Here is a 12,518-nt window from a genome sequence, read left to right on the forward strand (position 1 = left end):
ACTAAGCTTAGCTACAGTCGTGGCCAAAAGTTTAAGACCAAACCGCGAATTTCGAGAAAAACAGTTCTCCGTCCTATTTCTTGCCGTTTTTTTTTACTTATTTCTTGCTAAACTGTATATAAAACAAAGCAATAAGCATTTATATTGTATTTTGCATCAAAATCTCAAGTTTTATTTGGTGTGCCCTCCTTTCGCTTTGATGACGGCCTTGATTCGTCTGGGCATACTTTCAATTAAATTTTTGCAAAGTGCTTCAGGAATTTCACTGATCCAGGCTGATTTGATTGCTTCAATTAGGGAAGGAATACTCGAGGGATGTTTTTCAGCAACTTTGTTTTTGAGAAAAGTCCAAAAGTTTTCGATAGGGTTAAGATCTGGACTGTTCCCCGGCCACTGCAGAAGAGTAATTTTCATAGCCCTAAAAAACTCTGCTACTATCTTTGAACGATGGCATGGGGCTCCATCTTGCATAAAAATCGTGCACTTGTGCACCGACATGTGCAGTTGTAGCTTTTCCTTCATTAAATCCAAGTATTTCTGGCAGCTCATCGTGGTTCCTGGTTTCAGAAAAAAGAGTCCGGCTGTACCTTTGGTCGAAATGGCCAACATATCATAGTATCAACGAAACATATCATCAGATTCGGTGGATGTTTCATAGTTTGCCGGGTATACTTTTCATCAAATCGTGTTCCTGAGGGTCGACGGACATTTCTTTTTCTTGCACCAAACTGTTGGACACTTGATTCGTCCGAAAATAAAACTTTAGATCATTGGGTAGAAGTCCAGTCTTTGTGCTGCAATGCAAACTGGAGGCGCTTCTTCTTCATCGCTGGTGTAAGCCTCGGTTTTCTTGCTGGTTTTCGTGAATTCAGACCAAATTCTACAACTAAACGACGGCTAACAGTCCTCCTGCTGACTGGAATACCGGCTTCATTCAAATCGGCCCTAATTTTTTTGGCTGAACATGTTGGAGACTTCACCACTTGCCTTTTCATGAAGATGTCATCTCTAGGAGTTGTTTTCCGGGGACGACCACTGCGTTTTGCATCAGTATAACTTCCTGCTTTCTTAAATTTCACAATTGCCTGATGCACAGCTGTTTTACTAAACCCAAGCCGCTCACCAATTTGACGTTCTGTGTAGCCTTCCCCGTGGAGAACAACAATTTGACATCGCTGAACTTCCGAAAGAGAGCACTTTTTACCCATTTTAAGCTGATAAATAATACAGAAAAGTAACCTCTACTGGCTATTGTTCAATTGATATTTGCTAAATAATGACTGATTACATCAGATTTCCACCCAGAATAAAGATGATGCAACTGAAGCAACATCTGATGCAGTATTATGACGTAATAAGAAAAAACGTCAAAAATCAAGTCTGGTCTTAAACTTTTGGCCACGACTGTAGAATGCCTCTGAAAACTAACTCATAAATTACGTAATTTCTTTGCTGTGCTACATTTTGTTGTGTTATGTTTCTCAAAACACTTGAATCCAGGGAGAGATTGCCGCAAAACAGTTCGATTTGAACTCTAATGTTTGTCGTTCATAGCTCTATAATAAATAGCGCTAAACTTCTACTCAAAATCTAAATATCTATTGATAGTTGCGGATAGGTTGCTTACCCACCGCATGGCCATCTGGAGATGCGGCCTGATTTGTCACATTTTGCAGATTTTGATTACAGCTACTGCTAGTGTTTTAGTGACATTTTCTGAGATTTTTTTGCTTTTTGCTGACTCCTAAAGATATAAAAGCTTTTTGTTGCCTTGGGGAAGCCAGTAGCAAATGAGAAAAAGTAAGTTAAAAAACGCTGAATCAGACTGTTATTGAAAAATGAACAGTCTGATTAAAATCTTCGAAATCAAATTTTCTTTGTTTTTCAACATCTGAGGATGTTAAAACCTATTCTATCATCTGGAGAAAGCAGTAAAGAAAGCGTAAAAATTCAATTTTTAGAAAAATTTATTTAAACATTCGCCTAATGTTAGCAAAATCTGGGAATTTCTGCAAAATGTGACAAATCAGGCCATATCTTTAGGTGGCCATGCACACCGTTAAGATAAGGAAACACTGCATGATAAGATCCATCTCATAAAGCTTTGCTAAGATAATTTGGTTGGCTCTAACTGGGGCATTAGAGTGGTCACCTTGGCGCATAGCTATCTCAGCGCTATATCAGCAATATGCTGCAGGATAATGTTCGCCTGCTTAAATCCGTAGTGCTCGCTGCAAATCAAATTGAATTGTTCTTTCCTTGATTCCCTTATAGAAGTCTACGTAATAATCGAAATTTGTAACTGATATTTCTGCTCTTCTTTCGTTCAATGATATAACTCCATCATGTCCTCATCAGAATAATCAAAGTTTCAAAAATAACAATCAAGTCACTATTACACTTTTAATTTGGTTTATTTGCTTTTTGTTTGGTGATTAACTTTAAGATGAGTGTTTTATGTAAACCTTGCAATAGAACAAGTCTGTATTGAATATAGACTAAGAGCCAACTAAGGTTACCAGAATATTTGTATGATTCTTGGATATCAACTATTTTATATCAACTATTCAACTAGTTTATATTTCGGGTAACCTATAGTGCTCTTGAGGTTTGACCAGTGAAGAATTTCTGCACAAGGATGAGTTCACTCAATGTGGTCAACTTTAAAAGCATAACCTGGGTATCCAGTGTCTTTCAATTACTCAACAACCATTTCTAGAGATTGCAATGGTAGCCTCTGAAGACTTGGTCCATTGATGTTTTCGGTCAACAGCGTAAATACAAGTGGTAGCTTTGATCATAGCGTGGTGTGATAAAAATATTTTGCGAAAATCCACGTAAACTTATTGCAAATGTACTGTATTTACTAGCCTACCTTGTTCTTGAGCAATTGTATTGACTGATATGCGACCATTTGACCCGACAAATTGCACTTTGCCGCATAATCAAATTTACTACTGGAAAACTATGCTACAGCTCGAGCTGTTCAAAACAAACACATTTTGAAAATTTTGTTTTGACTCAAAATTCCTTGTTTTTTTCTTCGTTTCAAAATATTTTTCTCATCGAAAAATTGGTATAGTATTTGTTACTTGAAGTTTAAGCTGGTTGAACTATAGTTACCTGCAAGTTAAGTTATTTCATCTACTCAATGAAAATTTTACAACGAGATCCAGGATGTAACTTTGCAGTCTTCGTATATTACCCGAAAGAAGCTTAGACTTTGGAGCAGTGGCCTTTCAATCTTTATGAAGGCCTACTGTCCCCCCCCCCCCCCTTACAGAAGTCTACATTATCATTGGCCCCCAGAAACGCATAAACACGTTGCAAATTTATTACAAATATAATAAACAACCCAAACAGTCACTTAACTGAATAGACCCCTCCCGGTCTGGACCAGATAAAGTGGTTGTTTGGGAAGAACACGAGTCTCAGCAAATGGTCTTTCTTGAACGAGATGGATGAGTTTGGTAATTTTCAATGAGCTTTTCAATATTGGGAAACATTTTGGTCAAGCATAATCGTAACTCGCACTGTTTGCTGATGGATGATCGCAATGACGTCAAACCTGAAAACACTTTTGGCCAAATTAGACGTCGGAAATGAAAGATTCAATGACCTTACTTCTTTACATATGAGCTGCATGTTATTTAAAAAGTTTCGTGATCATTGTAACTTGTTGAGAATGCGCTGTCCCTCGCTTATCGCCCTTTCTGGGTTTTCTCCCCTCTATTGTATGTTTTTACTGCAAAGCCCAAGAGGGCAATGTGATCCAATTTGATAATCACTGGCCTAGAGCACCACATAAGCTCTTGCTCTATTTTTGAACTAGGCCAAGTCTTGTACCGAGCATTTCACTTTTCGACCGGACCATTGCAGTGATAACTTGCAAATGTCATATCATTGATAAGTAGGCCTATCAATGTTACGTTTACCTCATTGTATAGCATTGCAAGGTAGGCCCACAGCAGTGTTGTGCGCGTCACTGAAATATATTGACTGTGTCAGCGTCAGCGCTAATTGCCTAAAAACTTGACGGCGTAAAGTACTGCGTAAGCTCTTAAAGAAATTGACGGCGTCAGCGTCAGCGCTAATTTCTAGCGCTATTTTTTGCCAGCGTCTTATAAAACGGAAATATCTCAACCAAGTTTAGGCTAACAATAGCTATAAATAAAGAGCAGGTAGGCCTATTATGTTTTGAGACTGTATTGTAATTAGCTTATTAGTAGGGCCATTTATATTTTGACCTAAAAAAAAAATTTTTTGACTTTATTTTTATCAAATTTTGACTTTATTTTGACCTAACGAAATTGCTTATTTATAGAAGGCACAGTTCTTTCTTGAATTGATACCACTTACCAAAACATAATATTTTGTCGATTTCAGACCCAAACGTTATATTTTGTCGAAAAGTCAAGGTGTTTTATGGATTATAAAAAGTTCGTGGTGTTTTATAGCGATAGGAAAATCTCCACAAATCTAACTTTTGCAGAAGACGATTTAGCTTGCTTAGGCATTTTTGTATTACAGAATGTCAGTAGGCTATTCCTGAAGAGGGAGTGTTTTATAAAAATTATTTAAATACATAACAATGAATAAACAATGGACAATTTGCGATAAAAGTTACTGCTGATCCGTGGTCATTGTGACATAATTCCTGCTTTTATGAGTTGATATAGTTTAATTGTGTCGCAGTTCCTGATTTGCAATGCTTCCACAAGGATTTTGACAAAAATTACTCTCTAGAAACATAGAATTAAGTTTGTTAAAAGCCATAATTTGACAAATTTCGACTTTATTATCAATTTTGACTTTATTTTGAGTTTGACCTGTAAAATTCTTAGAAACAGTCCCTTTAGGTGCTGAAAACAACTTTATTCTTTGATTTGTGGATAAACAAGGTCCTTAAAAAATCTTGACTTTATTGACTTTTGCGGGCCCTGCTTATTAGTTATTTCTTCGCAGAAAAACACAAGCATTTCAAAACGTTTGTCTGACAATCTGATGCGTTTGGGACGCATAATGTCCTTTCCAAGTGAAAACATGCGTTCCACAGCAGCGCTGGTTGGTATTGGTGTGTTGTATTTCAAAAACAAGTTGAAAACGTTTAGGCTACTCGGAAAGGTATCGCTGTTCCAAGCGTGCTGTGATAGTTTAGCATGTAGGCTATAAATCTTTTAACGAGGTCCACTGCACCAATATTGCTCTTTTCAGGGGCATAGAGCTCTTAAAATAAAGTATCTTCAACGTCCGCGATGCCATTCATGGATTTTTCGCTTTCTGTCTCTGATCCCTCGTTCTCAATACATGGGTGATCACCATTTGGCGAACTTCTTCCGCGGGTATTCCAGGGAGCCATTCCAACCAACGCAAAAGCCGGTAATTCGGATGAGTCGCGTTGGCCAGAATACATTGTGAAACTCTTATTGTGTAACGAGATTTTCCACGAAACAAAAATGACGCATAGCGCTTGACGCTTAAAATCGGCAAAATAGTTGACGGCGCTATCACTTCCGTCAACTGAAAAATAAATTGACGGCGCTAGCCTCAGCGTCAACAAAAAGTTGACGGCGTCAACTTACAACACTGGCCTACAGTATCACTACACTGTAGGTTGTTTGTCAACTTAAAGATTCCGTGCGTATAATTGCAACATCACAACAAGCAACAGCTGTCATTTTTACATCGTTTTAATGTTACGGGATGGTATGATGATGTAAAAATGACAACTGAATAGGAAGTAAAATCAATGGAAATAAGCATATTTTGAAATTGTAAAATGCTTTGTTTGGTCATGATCTAAAATTCTTTATCTTGTGTGACGTGTTACTTTGGGAAATGAATGAAAATGTGTCATACTTTTGAACGTGGCATCACAATGTTTGTGTGGCCTTATAAAAGTTCTCCACTGTTTCCTAATACATGAAATATGCAGTGTAAATGCTGTCAGTTGCAGCTGTCACATCACTATAACTTCAACACCAGCAACAGCCAGATTTGCAAAACGTATTTCAGTATTTCCATTAGGCCTGCTAAAAGTTGTTGTTTTGTTTTCAAATCTAGCACCAGGCATCATTTAAATTTTTAAAACGATAAAACTTGTGACAAAAAAAGATATTTATTCATGTAATTGTACAATGTACAATCAGCAATAAAAATAAAGTGGCGTTTTAAACTGAGCATTAATGCATTCTAGTGCAACAAAACAAGGACTTTCGAAAGCGGATTTAAATATCCGCTTGTAGCTTTATATGACAAGAGAGACTGATAGTCTGTGCTATAAGTCGTAGGAAGATAATGATTGATCCCAAACAACGTACCGTACTACAGTTTCCTTAGTATAAGTGAATTAATTCAAAATGCCAGCAATTTTGAAAATACAAAGGTTTCTGTTAAAGTATGACCAATTTAATGTCAAAACAAGAGATCAAATGTGTCGAAACTTTTCCATGTGCGAAAATGTGTTATGACGTGTGCTAGCAATTGACTAAATCGTCAACGATAGAGTGGAAACTAAACATACCTGACAAAGCGCAGGTTGGAAGAATGTAAAACATGTTTTACATTCATGGTGTAGCCTAAACATTTACGGTGTGATGTTGAGAACCTATTTAGCAGTGTTGTACGCGTCAATGAAATAAATTGACGGCGTCAGCGTCATCGCGAATAACCTAAAAACTTCACGGCGTAAAATACTGCGTCAGTTCTTAAACAAATTGACGGCGTCAGTGCTAATTTCCAGCGCTATTTTAGCCAGAGTCTCACAAAACAGAAGTATTTCAGCCTAGAAGTATTTCAGCCTAGAAGTATTTCAATAGTATTTCAAGAAGTATTTCAATAAGTATGATGTAATTTTGACCAGATCATTTTTCTTAAGATAAATCAAGGAAGTAGAATCCACCATCTGATGATAATGATCTGGAGCCTTCAAGTACACGGAAACCCCACAAATTCTTTTATTTTTCTTTACTTTGATTTTCTTTATTACTTTAGCGAGCAATATCACTGGTATGAGCCCTTTCCTTTTTATGAATTTCTTGAGGATGCATTCAAACAACTTTTCTTTTCAAAATTGTAACACCTCTCTGGAAAATGGTTTGCTCTTACTTCAATTATGTCAAGGCTCTCTGCCAAAACTACAAGGGACTCTGACCTTTTGTTCATTCAAACCCTTTACATCCGTGTCAACAAGCGCAAGGGGCAGCGTAGCCTATAAATATTTGCTTTTATTTTTCAGCTTTTTTACATAAATCTAGGCTCACTTAAAAATTTCATCTAATTGAGAATTACTTAAGTAAGTAGGCCTAAAGCCTGGTCTACACTACAAGCCCGAAAAGCGCAAACGCCTGCCTTGTCAAGCCTCGACTGACTAAAAACTGTCTACACTGGCAAATTTGATCTTGCGACCGTGTGCATTCAAGCGCTAACAACGTCACTTTCTGCTTGGTTTAGTCATTTGGCTGGAAATTCGCCTTCAATTGATTTATACTTATCAATCAAACGCATCCATCGCTGTACTGACACAGTGTAATAGGTCAACGGAAAATTATCTAGAATAGTATTGTAGACCTAGAGCTGTCCTTTAATTTGTACAGTTGAACACTGCAATCAATGCAAGGCTAGCACTAGCAGGTAGGCCAACCCATGTTTGACCAAAAGCCTGGTGAAGTGCTACCTAAACCTGACCAACAGCTAAAGATAGTTTGAATCCGTCTAAGAGGTAGGACCACCATACTAGCTGGAAGGCCAACTTTAACCATACCAAAAGCCTAGTGAAGTGCCACCTTAAAACCAAACTAACAGCTAAGTAGGTCTATGTAAAACTTTTTTAAAGCTAACCTTTTAATTTTTATCTACACACACCAACTAACCTATTAACTGAAACAGAGTACCATTTTTACAGAAAACTGAAACTGCCTTTCCACCAAAGTGCCACAAAATGCCAAGACCTGAGCTCAAACTAAATTCTGAGCCAGAACCTTGGTCAAGCGAATCTCTCCAGAGCGTAAAAAAAGCTCGCGATGACCAGACGTTTTCAGGCTGACGGCGGCGCTGTTGCCGAGAGAAGCTTTGTGTTAAATAAACAAAGAATGCGCCACGCTCAGCTCAAAATATTTTGTAGTGTAGACCAGGCTTAACAAGTAGGGTTTCCAAGTAGTAATTATGTAATTACGATAGCCTAGGCTACTTACTTGAATCCAGCCCTAATTGTGTAGTGAAAGGAGTAGAAGTCATTAATTGATTTTAGTGGTCGCATGATGTTTGTTTGTAGTAAATGAAATGATTGATTGAATCTTTATCCTCGGACTGGGAAAGCTTCTTGCAGAGCTTAATCCTGACAGTTTCGCATACCTGTAGAGGTTTTGAATCACTGACGCAAGCCCGGTCGCAAATTTTTTTTCCCACGAACTTTCTGTTTCATTGATTCTAGTAGGGACAGTAGAATATCGGGATGCGCAACTACATCCGCTTTTGGCTTATCCGCAACACTAGAAGGGTTACGATTTTTTCTGATTTACAAAATAATGTACATTTTATAAGTTATATAAGAAGAATGAAGTTGGTTTTAAAGTAATTTAAGGTTTTTAGTTGAAAACAAGCGAGCAACAAAGCGTGAAAAAAATGTCAAATTGGCAATTGACCCTTCTAATGTTGGCGGAACAACGGAGTTGCGCGTCCCGGTATCTACCGTCCCTAGATTCTAGTCACTCTAAAAGTAAGATTTTCCGAAAGTGTTTTGAGAGATTGGTTGATTCAGATTGCGAAATAACTATTTGCCAATGAAATTCTGCAATGATAATAAAATATAAGCTTTCACTAACCATACTTTTTTTGAAAAGCTCTTGTGCACCGCAAAAATTAATTTAAAGAAAAAAAAAGTTTGACTTCGACGGGCGTCGAACCCTCGTTCACACGAACACTAGGCATAGGATGAAACCACTGAACCAACCGTGCCAAAGAGAAAATGTTGTATTCACACGGTTTTAATACAAACTTTTACCAAAATATGTAAATGAGACAGAAAGTACGTGGGAAAAAAATTTTGCGGCCGGTCACTGAGATTGACAAAGTGAAGTTTCCGAATGTTGAAGTCTTGTTGCTAGGGAATTATTCCATCCAACAGATGTCGCTAAACGGAGAGCAGTCCTTAAAGTGCGTTTCTCAAGCGCATACCCCAAGAATCGAACCAGCGCCGCTTGATCTTGGAGATTCTTCGTTCCAGAAGACACGAGCTAACCAACTGAGCTATCGGGGCGGACGAAAAATTTTCCAAAAAAGATCACGCGAGAATTCTAGGAAACACCGCTCAAACGAGGTGTAAATTTTCTATTTTTCTGATTTTGATTTCTAATTGGATCATGATGGAGTAAGATGGTATGGACATGTGATAAGGAGGGAGGAAGGAAGTTTTCTTAGAAAGGCACTAGATCTAAAGGTGGATGGGAAGAGGAAACGCGGTCGTCCAAGAAGAACGTGGAAACAACAAGTGAAGGATGAATTTAAAAAAGTCGGACTGAAGGAGGAAGATGCAAGGGACAGGGTGAAATGGAGAAAAGGGGTTAAAACAATTGCTGCGCGGAAACAATCGGCCACCCCCACTAGTGGGGAACAAACCGACGATGGACTATGATGATGATCATCTGGCAACATTTGAATCTAACCGCTAGAGGGCCGTTTCTGTGATACGGATGCTATGGTGATAAAGTTTTTGCTGAAAGTTTGTCATTTGCAAGGTCAATATTCAGAAAGACTTTGACAGCCAGCTGGTTAGAGTAGTATCAGTAAAGATGCAGAGATGCAAAAAAGACTGTTTTTTGCACCAGCAATCTGTCTAAAATTTAAATGTTGGAACAAAATTTCCACTTATGCTTCTCTGAAATATCTTCTGATATAGCCTACCGTAATCAAGACATCAATAAGTTTCTAAAATAAAACTTTGTCACTAAACTCTTCATTAAAATCTTTTTTTGACTTCACCACTGATCCAAAAGAATGCATAGTACTGTGTGATAAAATAATAAACAAAAGTATAAAATTGTATGAAATTAAATTGGCAAATACAGGTTCATTATATTTGAATTGTACAAACTTGAATTTTCCCATTTAGCATGGTAGGCTACTCTCTTACTTTTTTTATCGATAAGCTTGTATCAGTCAACTAGACTGCAGATTCGCTAATTAAACTTTAAATAATACCAAAATACTCACAGCGCTAGATCATCAGTAAAACCTTACTGCCCCAGTGTGAGGTTATCTGCTGTTACCATTTTAGCGTGAAGTTTATCGCTCTATAATCAGTTTTGCTTGGCATTGAGTACTTTTTATATTATTAATAGTATTCATTGTTTACATCAACAATGTATATATATGTAATCACTTCAGCAGACCAAAGCCTTAAAAAGGTCGTAGGCGTTTTTTTTTTAGAGCAGCTTGCTGCTCATAATCATGAAAGAAATCAAAGGCTATAGTCGAAGGGGTGCTACTATGCAATCGATAGCATGCCACTAAGTGTCTTGCCAAAGACTTAGCCTCATGCTTTTGAGCGGTGTCGGACCGGCAGCCTTTTGAACATTGAACCATGGTTCTCACCACTCAGCTATGCAGCCGACATATATGTAGGGGAGACCGGGGATAGTTCGGACGCGGGGATACCTCGGATAAGGCATTTGACGTCACAGTAGAGTATTGTTAAATCACGTTTACCAAAGCTTTGTGGCTCCATTACAAATCAGGATAAAGTTTGCAAGTATGTCTAGTTTTCTTAAAAAGTTGGGGCCGAAAAAGTAATTTTATCAGTGATATCAAGATTTCAAAATTGTATGTGTAAGGTCATAATTCCGTTGCAGTTAACCAAAACAAACTTTTTATTGATTGAGGTTGTAGTTAGAAAGCAATACTCAGATAAGCAAGTGATGATTTTGACCAGCAGTTAATCAGGTGTCCATATTTTCTTCATTTACCTGTAGTCACGTGGTCGGGGATACTTCGGACACAATGGCCAAAGTAGGCCTATCCCCATGGAAAAAATCAAACTTAAACAAAATCTTATTTTCAGATCTTTTGAATAATTTATTGGATTTTAAAGACACAATGGTTCGGACATATAAAAGAAAAACAAATATTCTGTATTAACTGTCAAATCAACTCAAAATGTCTGCATAAAATTGCTGTCCGAGATGACCCCAGGCATGTCCGAAGCTACCCCGGTACCGGGGTAACTTCGGACATTTGAGGACAGTAGCAATTATGCTTTTTATAAGCATTTCTGGTTTGTTGAAACAAACGATACTCCTACCCTTTTTTGGCAAAGCTTTAAGGTTTACAACAAAATAACATTTACGAACTTGCTGTGTAATTTAAAAAAAATATGGGCTGTTTTCAAAAAATTGTCCGAGCTATCCCCGGTCTCCCCTAATAGGAAAAGTTGAATACTAGGACGACTCACTTTACTGATCTTTCTTGCGATATGGACAGTTGCAAGATCACTGCAAAATTCCAAAATTGGAAGAACTGAAAACATTTTTTGTTGCTTTTATGTATTCATTCTTATCAAATGAAATACTATATTTTGCTTGAAATGTTAGGTGCTTGACCATCGGCAAAACCTTATTCAGCAGTGTAAGGCTACTTACCGTTACCATTGCAGCGTGAAGTTTATTGCTGCATTATCATACCTTGAATAGTATTTAATAAATATGATATCATGTTTTTTCATACATTTATTTTGGCAATGCACACTTCATAAACATGCGTGGACACTGGACAGTGGACAGGGTCACATACACTGCATCTGGGCATGCAACATGAGGCGGTAGACCTCAAGCTGTAGTTGCATCCAATTTTGTCATAACACTATGACCATTCAGTTGCCCACCTTTTTTTGAGTGAGCAATAATTGCTCACTGAGCATTGAGCATTGCCCTTCTTCTACTATCCCTAATATGTAAAAAGAAAGTGACAGTTTGAAGTGCAATTGATTGTGCACAATACGGTAGCCTACCTCTGAACCGAACAACAGAAACTCAACAAATGACACGACACTGATGACAACCTAACAACACTGTGAGAAACAGATTATATGAGGTTTAAAATAAGTTATAATACAAGCACGTGAAGCAAATGATTACAAAAGTAAAAAAAGAAATGATGAGCCACGGGCAAAGAATTGCCTGATGAAAGATACATCAATGCGTTAGATATTCAGGGCTTCCATGGTTTTTGTTTGGTATTCAGATCTGAGACAAGTCTTTGCCTGGTAGCTATCGGCCTCATAAACTCCCAGCATAAAAACATCAAGTTTATTGTTGTTGAATTAAATGATACTAGCCGGTCACTTTGTTACATCTTGAAGTAGAAATGAAGTTAGCATATAATTCTTTTGATTCCGGATTTGGTGAAAATCTACAAACACCAGTTGGTTTATTTTTAAATTGTGATGCTCTGCCCTAAAAAGTGGAATTCTCTTTAAATCTTATCGCCTTAACCAAACGATTTGCCTAAAGTAGATTTATGGAATT

This window comes from Aplidium turbinatum, chromosome 7, assembly GCF_918807975.1.
Source record: "Aplidium turbinatum chromosome 7, kaAplTurb1.1, whole genome shotgun sequence".
In the NCBI taxonomy this organism is placed as follows: Eukaryota; Metazoa; Chordata; class Ascidiacea; order Aplousobranchia; family Polyclinidae; genus Aplidium; species Aplidium turbinatum.